The sequence below is a fragment of the Salvelinus fontinalis genome, chromosome 18, assembly GCF_029448725.1.
Source record: "Salvelinus fontinalis isolate EN_2023a chromosome 18, ASM2944872v1, whole genome shotgun sequence".
NCBI lineage: Eukaryota > Metazoa > Chordata > Actinopteri > Salmoniformes > Salmonidae > Salvelinus > Salvelinus fontinalis.
This window is the reverse complement of record NC_074682.1, coordinates 24,806,351-24,818,446: the sequence shown is the minus strand read 5'-3', so window position 1 is coordinate 24,818,446 and position 12,096 is coordinate 24,806,351.

The following is a 12,096-nucleotide window of genomic DNA, read 5'->3' as shown; positions in this document are numbered from 1 at the left end:
GCTTCAATGCATTCCAGATGGTTCAGTATATGTTGGCGTATATATGTGGACTGAGCACAGATGGTTGTTGAAAGTTTGATGCAAACAACAAGAACCTTGTCTGCTGTGGAACCATGTCTGCTGTGGAACCTTGTCTACTGTGGAACCATGTCTGCTGTGGAACCTTGTCTGCTGTGGAACCATGTCTGCTGTGGAACCATGTCTGATGTGGAACCATGTTTGCTGTGGAACCTTGTCTGCTGTGGAACCATGTCTGCTGTGGAACCATGTCTGCTGTGGAACCATGTCTGCTGTGGAACCATGTCTGATGTAGAACCATGTCTGCTGTGGAACCATGTCTGATGTGGAACCATGTCTGCTGTGGAACCATGTTTACTGTGGAACCATGTCTGCTGTGGAACCATGCTTGCTGTGGAATCATGTCTGGTGTGGAACCATGTCTGCTGTGGAACCATGTCTGCTGTGGAACCATGTTTGATGTGGAACCATGTCTGATGTGGAACCATGTCTGCTGTGGAACCATGTCTGATGTGGAACCATGTCTGCTGTGGAACCATGTCTGATGTGGAACCATGTCTGCTGTGGAACCATGTCTGCTGTGGAACCTTGTCTGCTGTGGAACCTTGTCTGCTGTGGAACCATGTCTGCTGTGGAACCATGTCTGCTGTGGAACCATGTCTGCTGTGGAACCATGTCTGCTGTGGAACCATGTCTGCTGTGGAACCTTGTCTGCTGTGGAACCATGTCTGCTGTGGAACCTTGTCTGCTGTGGAACCATGTCTGCTGTGGAACCATGTTTTCTCCAAATCAAATACATTTTATTGGTCACATACACGTGTTTAGCAGATGTTATTTCGGGTGTAGTGAAATGCTTGTGTTTCTAACTCCGACAGTGCAGTAACATCTAACAAGTAATAACTAACAATTTCAAAACATATACCCAATACACACAAATCTAAGTAAAGGAATGTACTTAAGAATCTAGAAATATATGGAAGAGCAATATCAGAGCGGCATAGACTAAGATACAGTACATAGTATAGAATACAGTACATACATATGAGATGAGTAATGCAAGATATGTAAACATTATTAAGTGTTCTGTTAATTAAAGTGTCCAGATATTCAAAGTCTATGCATACAGGCAGCAGCCTCTATGTGCTAGTGATGGCTATTTAACAGTCTGATGGCCTTGAGATAGAAGCTGTTTTTCAGTCTCTCGGTCCCAGCTTTGATGCACCTGTACTGACCTCGCCTTCTGGATGATAGCGGGGTGAACAAGCAGTGGCTCGGGTGGTTGTTGTCCTTGATTATCTTTTTGTCCTTCCTGTGACATCGGGTACTGTAGGTGTCCTGGAGGGCAGGTAGTTTGCCCCCGGTGATAAGTTGGGCAGACTGCACCACCCTCTGGAGAGTTCTGTGATTGTGGGCTGTGCAGTTGCCGTACCAGGCGGTGATAAAGCCCGACAGGATGTTCTCAATTGTACATCTGTAAAAGTTTGTGAGGGTTTTCGGTGCCAAGGCAAATTTTTTCAGCCTCGTGTGGTTGAAGAGATGCTGTTGTGCCTTCTTCACCACACTGTCTGTGTGGGTGGACCATTTCAGTTTGTCAGTGATGTGTACGCCAAGGAACTTGAAGCTTTCCATCTTCTCCACTGCGGTCCAGTCGATGTCGATAGGGGTGGGGGGTGGGGGTGGGGGGGGGTGCTCCCTCTGCTGTTTCCTGAAGTCCACGATCATCTCATTTGTTTTGTTGACGCTGAGTGAGAGGTTATTTTCCTGGCACCACTCCTCCAGGGCCCTCACTTCCTCCCTGTAGGCTGGTCTCATCATTGTTGGTAATCAGGCCTACTACTGCAAACTTGATGATTGAGTTGGAGGCGTGCTTGGTCACACAGTCATGGGTGAACAGGGAGTACAGGAGGGGGCTGAGCACGCACTCTTATGGGGCCCCTGTGTTGAGGATTAGCGTAGTGGAGGGGTTGTTTCCTACCTTCACCACCTGGGGGCGGCCCGTCAGGAAGTTCAAGACCCAGTTGCACAGGGCGGGGTTCAGACCCATGGCCTCAAGCTTGATGAGGAGCTTGGAGGGTACTATGGTGTTGAATGCTGAGCTAGCATCAATGAACAGCATTCTTGCGTAGATATTCCTCTTATCCAGATGGGATAGGGCAGTGTGCAGAGCGATGGCGATTGCATCGTCTGTGGATCTATTGAGGCGGTAAGAAAACTGAAGTGGGTCTAGGGTGACAGGTAAAGTAGAGGTGATATGATTCTTGACTAGTCTCTCAAAGCACTTCATGATAACAGAAGTGAGTGCTACGGGGCTATAGTCATTTAGTTCAGTTACCTTAGCTTTCTTGGGTACAGGAACATTGGTGGCCATCTTGAAGCATGTGGGACAGTAAACTGGGATAGGGAGAGATTGAATATGTCTGTAAACACATCAGCTAGCTGGTCTGTGCATGCTCTGAGGACGCATCTAGGGATGCCGTCTGGGCCGGCAGCCTTGTGAAGGTGTTAAAGCGTCTTGACGCTAGGGGTCAGATTATTATTTTTTTTTAAATAACGTTCCCAAGGTAAACAGACTATTTCTCAGGTCCAGATCGTAGAATATGCATATAATTTACAGATTAGGATAGAAAACACTCCAAAGTTTCCAAAACTGTCAAAATATTGTCTGTGAGTATAACAAAACTGATTCTGCAGGCGAAAACCTGAGAAAATCCAACCCGGAAGTGATTTTATTATTTAAAAATCTGTGTTTCCTGGCCCGTCTTTCTTCCATTTAAAGGGGTATCAACCAGATTCCTTTTCCAATGGCTTCCTCAGGCTGTGACCAGGCTTTAGACATAGTTTCAGGCTTTTATTTTGAAAAATGAGCGAGATTTTTCAAAAGTAGTCAGGTGTCCTCTGATTAGTTCCTCCGCGCGAGAGGGTAGCTCTCCATTTTCTTTTTCTCTCTTATTGAATAGGTTACGGTCCGGTTGAAATATTATCGATTATGTTTGTTAAAAACAACCTGAGGATTGATTATAAAAAACATTTGACATGTTTCTACGACCATTACGGATACTTTTTGGAATTTTCGTCGAACGGAAAAAGGCTTTGGTTTTCTGAACATAACGCGCAACCCAAATGGCGTTTTTTTTGTTATAAAAGTAATATTAATTGAACAAAAAGAACATTTGTTGTGTAACTGGGAGTCTCGTGAATGCAAACATCCGAAGATTATCAAAGGTAAGCGATTAATTTTATTGCTTTCCTGACTTTCGTGACCATGCTAATTTGGAGCTAGCTGTTGTAGCATTGATTGATACACTCACAAAAGCTTGGATTTCTTTCTCTGTAAAGCATATTTTCAAAATCTGACACGATAGGTGGATTAACAACAAGCTAAGCTGTGCTTTGGTATATTTCACTTGTGATTGCATGATTATAAATATTTGTAGTAATATTTTGCGCCCTGCAATTCAGCGGTTGTTTAGGAAAATGATCCCGTAAAAGGGATCCGTAGCGCAGAGAAGTTAATGGGATTTATCTGTTAATTGAATGATTAGAATATTCCACCCTGAAACATATAATTGTATGGAATTGGTTAGGAAGTAAAAAATCATAATCAATAAATGTGTAGTCCTAGTCAGAATTGGGGTAAAACAATATAGGTAATGATGTCTTTATGGTATTTTAAAGACAGGCTGTCTGAGCTCGGTGCCGACCTGACTGGAGATTTGGGAGAGAACGGAGAATGCGTCTTAAGGTCAAGGTCTCCCTAATCTCTGTCGGCTGGGTAGTGAGACAGTATGTGCGTAGGATACCTTCTGTTAGTGTGAATGTGTGTGCGTAGCAGGACATTGTGTGCGTATGTTTGTGTGGATGTGTGTGCGTATGTTTGTGTGAATGGGTGTGCGTGAGAAGTCAGTATAAAATGAATTGTTTTGTTTTCTTGACTTTAGAACGTTCCTGTGAATAAACCTTATTGACTATTTTAGCTGGGCCTCTGTCTGCTTCATTTCAATCAGTATCTTACAAATCCTGATCTAGCAGACTGAGTATTTTGAATTGAATTGGTATATGAACATTGAGAACATAATTCTCTTAACAATTGGTCCTTCGAGCCGGATCTCAATACCTGCCTCTGTCGTCCCAGGGAACTGCTGAAAACCGTGCACGGGCGGATCCAGGTTCCGTAAGACAATGATCTGACCTCTGAATTGAGGGTTTATTTCAGGCCAGTGGTGAACTGGTACACAACAGAGATGGTGACAAGATCCAACCTACATTGCTTTCCCCAGTCTATGAGAAGGTGAGTAAATCTTTATTCATGAATTATGGGGAATTGACGCTCGGGCTACATTCAGAAATATATTTGATTGTTTTGGTGTAGTTTAGGTGTTGATTTTAAAAATCCCACAAGGCATTCTTATCAGGTGACCTATTTTTTGAATTTTGTGTAGAGAACCCTGATATAGGTAGTATTCTAGGCAATGGGAAAATAGGAATTGGGTGTAGAGCCACCTAGGCAGCAGGAAAAGGGGATCCGTAATGACCCAAGGTATCTGTGGCCACTACCAATAAACTATCTAATGTTGAGACCTAACCGCTAAATTGGTCAAAATATATTAGCCGGTCTAACATACTAAGATCTAACAGCAATTGATCTGGAGTATATTAACAGAAAGGTGAGAGTCAGATCTACGCACATCTAGGTCTGATCATCCAACAAAGAAGGGAAGCCTAATATAGCGGAGGGAGATAAGAGACAGTAACGTCAAAAGAACAAGCAACAACAGAAAAATAGGCTGCCGACTAGAGATTTACGACCCCTGGAAAATAGCTTATAGTTGTATACGGGTGAGATCTAATGTCCGATCGACACCTCTATAGATAAAGTTTCAAGAAAGGAATTTAGCAACTTACGCGCAAAATAGGTCTGACTATCCCACGAAAGGAGACTGCCCACATAGAGTAAGAGAATAAAGAGACACACACATAGATTGTGCAGGAGAGCAGATATAGTAATTGGATAATGGGAAAAAGAGCACATACATAGATCATAGAAATACATACACATAGATTGTGAGAATGAGACAGATACATAAGGCATGTGGAGACAAGGCAGATAAACAACAGGCCGAGGGGCTAGACATAGAGAGGGTCAAAGGCAAGAACAGAGAGAAAAAGGTCAGGCGCCTACAGCCAGACCCAGAGGAGGAAAAGAAAGAAGCAGATCACCTCGAGATAATTGTAGATAAGCATAAACACGCTTAAATGTCTTACCCACGTTGGCCACGGAGAAGGAGAGCCCACAGTCCTTGGTAGCAGGCCTAGTCGGTGGTACTGTGTTATCCCCAAAGCGAGCGAAGAAGGTGTTTATCTTATCCGAAGCAAGACGTCGGTATCCATGACGTGGCAGATTTTCCTTTTGTAGTCTGTGATTGTCTGTAGACCCTGCCAAATACATCTCGTGTCTGAGTCGTTGAATTGCGACTCTACTTTTCTCTATACTGACGTTTTGCCTGTTTGATTGCCTTGCGGAGAGAATAACTACACTGTTTGTATTCTGCCATATTCCCAGTCATCTTGCCATGGTTAAATGCAGTGGTTCGCACTTTCAGTTTTGCGCGAATACTGCCATCTATCCACCGTTTCTGGTTAGGGTAGGTTTTAATAATCACAGTGGGTACAACATATCCTATACACTTCTTGATGAACTCAGTCACCGTGTCAGTAAATACGTCAATGTTATTCTCTGAAGCTACCCGGAATATATCCCAGTCCGCAACAATCTTGAAGCGAGGATTCCGATTGGTCAGACCAGCGTTCGATAGTCCTTAGCACAGGTACTTCCTGTTTAAGTTTATGCTTATAGGAAGGGAGGAGCAGCCATGGCTGATGTGGAACCCTGTCTGATGTGGAACCATGTCTGATGTGGAACCATGTTTGCTGTAGAACCATGTCTGATGTGGAACCATGTTTGCTGTAGAAACATGTCTGATGTGGAACCATGTCTGATGTTGAACCATGTCTGCTGTGGAACCATGTCTGTCGTGGAACCATGTTTGCTGTAGAACCATGTCTGATGTAGAACCATGTTGCTGTAGAACCATGTCAGTTGTGGAACCATGTTTGCTGTAGAACCATGTCTGTTGTGGAACCATGTTTGCTGTAGAACCATGTCTTTATTTCTGTATTTTTTTTACCACGTTTGTATTTGTTTTGTCGTTTTTGGGTTGGGAGGTTTACAGATAAAATATCAGAGAAATTATCATAGTGATCAAAAATTATTTTGTAATAGTAAAATTGGTATGTAAAGAAAAAGAAACAGAAAGAGGTGGGCCTACACCACCAACTCCCCATCCCATTCCCCCCAGCCCAACATGTCATCCGTCCAACCCCCCGCATCCCCCAACCCTTCCCACCAGAAACCATGTTTTCCACCCTTTTCCACTCCGCCTAGCAACACAGGTTGGTTGTCAGTATACCTCCCCACATCTCTATCTGCCCACCCGCCGGCCAACCCCTACCACTTAACCAATAAACACTAAGCACTATTATTACTACAACTACTACAACAGATCCAATGTCTAATGCCAATCCAATGCCCAGCCATGCAACTTGTAAACTTGATCTGCACTGTAAAAAGTATCAAGACATTATCTTCGACATTTGTGTCCCATAATAATGAACGTGTCGGGACGAGACAGACAGGCAGCTTTTCTCAGTCAGTCGAAATCATGAATCAGCATAATTTTTATGGATATTTAAACAATAAAAACAAATCTATAGAAAAACAGGTAAACTAAACGAAATGCAGCTAGTCTTTCCATCTTCAGTCTGAAGTGATTGTGTTAGATGTGTAGTTGGCTAGCGAGCAAGGGGGAAGAGCCTCCATAGCAACCATTTCTGTTTTCCATTGCAACTTGCAAAGTTCTGGAACTATCAACCAAAGCGTGAGCAGTTTTGCTTTAAGTGGCAGTCAATACGAATAGAACTAACGACCAGAGAATGCCTACAATTGCACTTGACAACCAGTGTTAGTGAATGCAGCATCACGTTTTGTTGAAAAATTGATGGTTTGGGAGATAATCTTTCCTTTTAATGCTGGTAACCCATTGTATAAAAGCAATAATACACTCGAGTCCATGTGTTATGACAGTTTTAACACATGGCCTCTCGTATTATTGCTTAAAAAGTAACTGTATCCACTGGCAAATTGCCATCTAAGAGCTAACATATTATTTTGTGGCAGTGCTGCTTGCCAGCAGTAATCATCTCTGATTGATTGAGAGATTCAGGGAGCTATCATCATTAAGTAACATAGTAGATGCAACGCATTGAATATTTATATTAATGCACTTCAAAATGAATTTTGTAACTTTGTCCCAGAAGCATTAGATTGAAGGTCACTCCCACATCATATAAAAGGAATGTGCCTACCTGATTTAGGGGACCAGGGCCTAAAATGTACTTTTTGGTCCCCCAGCCACTGTGGCAGGTACATTTAAATCTACCACTAACTCAGATTTTTTTTACCAGTTAATTATTATAATTTTTTTGCTAAAATTACACCAACAAAACACAAGAAAAAGAGATGAGCATGCTTTGTAATGTTTATGAAACTATAAATGTATTATTAGTAAGAAGAATTGTGGTATATTGTTTAATTTCATTTTTTGAACCAAAATATCCCAGATGAGACAAAAATGTCACCTGTCCCTTTAAGTGGGACGTTACGGTCGTAACGCGACTCGAGTCACATTTGTGCCTGTGATATTGAGTCTGACTAATAGAAGCGTTGTCTTCTCTTTACTAGCAGTTGAAACTCAAATATTGAAAAACAAGCTAGCTTTAGAACAAAATAATGTAAATAGCCAAGATTCGTTTCAAGTAAATTAGTTTACATTGTTTAAGGGATATATCATTGAAGACCACCTCTTCCAGGTCAATAGGAGACTAATACTGTATCTATATATTCAGCCAGGGGACAGAAGAATCATGTGTAAACCAATTTAGGATGGGACGCAGCGCTAGTGCCTGGAAATACAATTTAAATTTTAGTACGGATAGTCCTCCTACGTCTTTCCCTCGTTGTAATTTTGTTATTTTTATCTGGGAATGCTTACCTTGCCATATACAGTTGAAGTCGGAAGTTTACATACACTTAGGTTGGAGTCATTAGAACTTGTTTTTCAACCACTCCACAAATTTCTTGTTAACAAACTATAGTTTTGGCAAGTCGGTTAGGACATCTACTTTGTGCATGACACAAGTAATTTTTCCAACAATTGTTTACAAACAGATTATTTCACTTATAATTCACTGTATCACAATTCCAGTGGGTCAGAAGTTTACATACACTAAGTTGACTGTGCCTTTAAACAGCTTGAAAAATTCCAGAAAATTATGTCATGGCTTTAGAAGCTTCTGATAGGCTAATTGACATCATTTGAGTCAATTGGAGGTGTACCTGTGGATGTATTTCAAGGCCTACCTTCAAACTCAGTGCCTCTTTGCTTGACATCATGGGAAAATCAAAAGAAATCAGTCAAGACCTCAGAAAAAAAATAGTAGACCTCCACAAGTCGGGTTCATCCTTGGGAGCAATTTCCAAATGCCTGAAGGTACCACGTTCATCTGTACAAACAATAGTATGCAAGTATAAACACCATGGGACCACACAGCCGTCATACCGCTCAGGAAGGATAAGCGTTCTGTCCTAGAGATGAACGTACTTTGGTACGAAAAGTGCAAATCAATCCCAGAACAACAGCAAAGGACCTTGTGAAGATGCTGGAGGAAACAGGTACAAAAGTATCTATATCCACAGTAAAACGAGTCCTATATCGATATAACCTGAAAGGCCGCTCAGCAAGGAAGAAGCCACTGCTCAAAAACCACCATAAAAAAGCCAGACTACGGTTTGCAACTGCACATGGGGACAAAGATCGTACTTTTGGGAGGAATGTCCTCTGGTCTGATGAAACAAAAATATAACTGTTTGGCCATAATGACCATTGTTATGTTTGGAGGAAAAAGGGGGAGGCTTGCAAGCCGAAGAATACCATCCCAACCGTGAAGCACGGGGGTGGCAGCATCATGTTGTGGGGGTGCTTTGCTGCAGGAGGGACTGGTGCACTTCACAAAATAGATGGCATCATGAGGCAGGAAAATATGTGGATATATTGAAGCAACATCTCAAGACATCAGTCAGGAAGTTAAAGCTTGGTCGCAAATGGGTCTTCCAAATGGACAATGACCCCAAGCATACTTCCAAAATTGTGGCAAAAAAAACAAAGCCCTGACCTCAATCCCATAGAAAATTTGTGGGCAGAACTGAAAAAGCGTGTGCGAGCGGGGAGGCCTACAAACCTGACTCAGTTACACCAGATCTGTCAGGAGGAATGGGCCAAAATTCACCCAACCTATTGTGGGAAGCTTGTGGAAGGCTACCTGAAACGTTTCACCCAAGTTAAATAATTTAAAGGCAATCCTACCAAATACTAATTGAGTGTATGTAAACTTCTGACCCACTGGAATGTGATGAAAGAAATAAAAGCTGAAATAAATCATTCTCTCTACTATTATTCTGATATTTCACATTCTTAAAATAAAGTCGTGATCCTAACTGACCTAAGACACGGAATTTTTACGAGGATGAAATGTCAGGAATTGTGAAAATCTGAGTTGAAATGTATTTGGCTAAGGTGTATGTAAACTTCTGACTTCAACTGTACACTGAGTATACAAAACATTAGGAACACCTGCTCTTTCCAAGACATGGACTGACCAGGTGAATCCAGGTGATCCCTTATTGATGTCACTTGTTATATCCACTTCAATGACATGCGCCAAATACAAGAGACTTGAAATGCTTACTTACTAAGTGGCTAACAACTACTGCTCTCGTTCTCCCACAGACTATCCACACTGACTCTATGCCCATCCACAGGGCTCTACCCACATAGACACACACACCTTCACTGTCACACTTTCTCACACACCCTCACTCACACACTCATTACAGATGCCACACATTTACATCCACATGCGCACACCCCCTCACACACCTACGCTGCTGCTAATGTGTGTCAAGAACTGCAGAGCTTCTGGGTATTTCATGCTCAGCAGTTTTCCATGTGTATCAAGAATGGTCCACCATCCAAAGGACATCCAGCCAACTTGACACAACAGTGTGAAGAATTGGAGTCAACATGGGCCAGCATCCCTGTAATCAATGGAGAGTGAAATGTGATGCTAGCCTCATGATTGTGCATAGACTGTCTCAAATTTCAACAGGGACATCTCCGATATAAAGTGTTTTTTTTCACATTTTCTGTGATGTCATGTGCATCAAACTTATATCAGTACACTCCTAACAACCTAAGCATTACAAAAAACTTCAATTTGATCAAATAAGCCCCATGTATCAAAATAAAAATACATTTTTATCTTGACTAAATTTGACACTTTCTCATTGTCCCCCATACAAAAACTCCACACTTGCTTTATAATTAAGGATCTTCTTAAAGTGGACAGATTTTGGGCAGAGTAAACCCTCTCGCTTCGCCTCTTCCTCTCTGTCCTGGGAGAAGCACGTGTCTTATGTGAGAGTGTGCAGGCCATGTTTTCCCGGCAAATTGTACCACACGACTGTAATTCCAATCTTGAAAGCATTATATTCTGTGATCCTTGCCACTTTATTATGGCTTTTTAGAGCTATTTCAAATAACAATTGTTACATATACTGTACCTTTTAAAAAAAAATTTTTACTCGACTTGATTTCTCTAGGCCCATGCCAAATTTTGCCTGACTGAAAAAAAAGAGCTAACCAAACAAATGTAAAATAATAAGTTTAACAAAATAAATAAGTTTGCCCAATTCAAAATAATAGGTTTAAGTTGTTGAGTGGATTCTGTACACAAGTCAAAGGCAAACAAACAAAACACATATTTAACATTTTTATTAGGTGTCATCATTATTAATACATTTCAACATTATTATTTACAATGCTTCTCACATTTGTGTCAGGTTGGCTGGATGTCGTTTGGGTGGTGGACCATTCTTGACACACACGGGAAACTGTTGAGCTTGAAAAACCCAGAAACGTTGCAATTCTTGACACACTCAAACTGGTGCACCTGGAACCTACTACCATACCCCATTCAATGGCAATTAAATATTTTGTCATGCCCAGTCAACATCTGAATTGCACACATACACAATCCATGTCTCAATTGTCTCAAGCCTTAAAAATCCTTCTTTAACCTGTCTCCTCCCCTTCATCTACGCTGATTGAAGTGGATTTAACAGGTGACATCAATAAGGGATTATAGCTTTCATCTGGATTCACCTGGTATGGAAATAGCAGTTGTTCCTAATGTGTTTCCTAATGTTTTGTACATTCAGTGTACATGTAAACAGGAGTAATCGTGACCAATAGCAGGATGCATAAATAGATACTAATGGTAATCAATAATCAATGAACAGCAGCGTAGTGGAGTAATACAGCTAATCAGTAGGTGTGAGGGGGTGTGTGTATGTGAGTATGTGTGCGTGCGTGTGAGTAAGAGTGACATTGAAGGTGTGTGTGTGTCTACGTTGGTAGAGCCCTGTGGATGGGCATAGAGTCAGTGTGGATAGTCTTTGGGAGAGGGAGAGCAGTAGTTGTTAGCCATTTAGTAAGTAAGCATTTCACGGTGTGACAAATACATTGGATTTGATTTAATTTGAAGATGTTTAGGAGCATGTTGGTCTGTGCCTTGACGCACCGGTTACGTCTGCCGGATGGGAGCATGGAGAACAGTCCATGTCTCGGGAGGCTGGAGTCTTTGGCAATTTTTCGGGCCTTTCTCAGACATCGCCTAGCATGTAGTTGCTGGATGGCTGGGAGTTCACCCCTAGTGATGCGCTTGGCCGTCCGTACCTATGTACTGTAGAGCATTCTGGTCGAGGGCGGGACAGAATGCTCTCGATGGTGCAGCTGTAAAAGTTCCTGAGGATCTGAGGAACCATGTCAAATCGTTTCAGCCTCCCGAGGGAGAAGAGACGCTGCATGAGCCATCACCATATTAGACAATTCTACCACACAACCG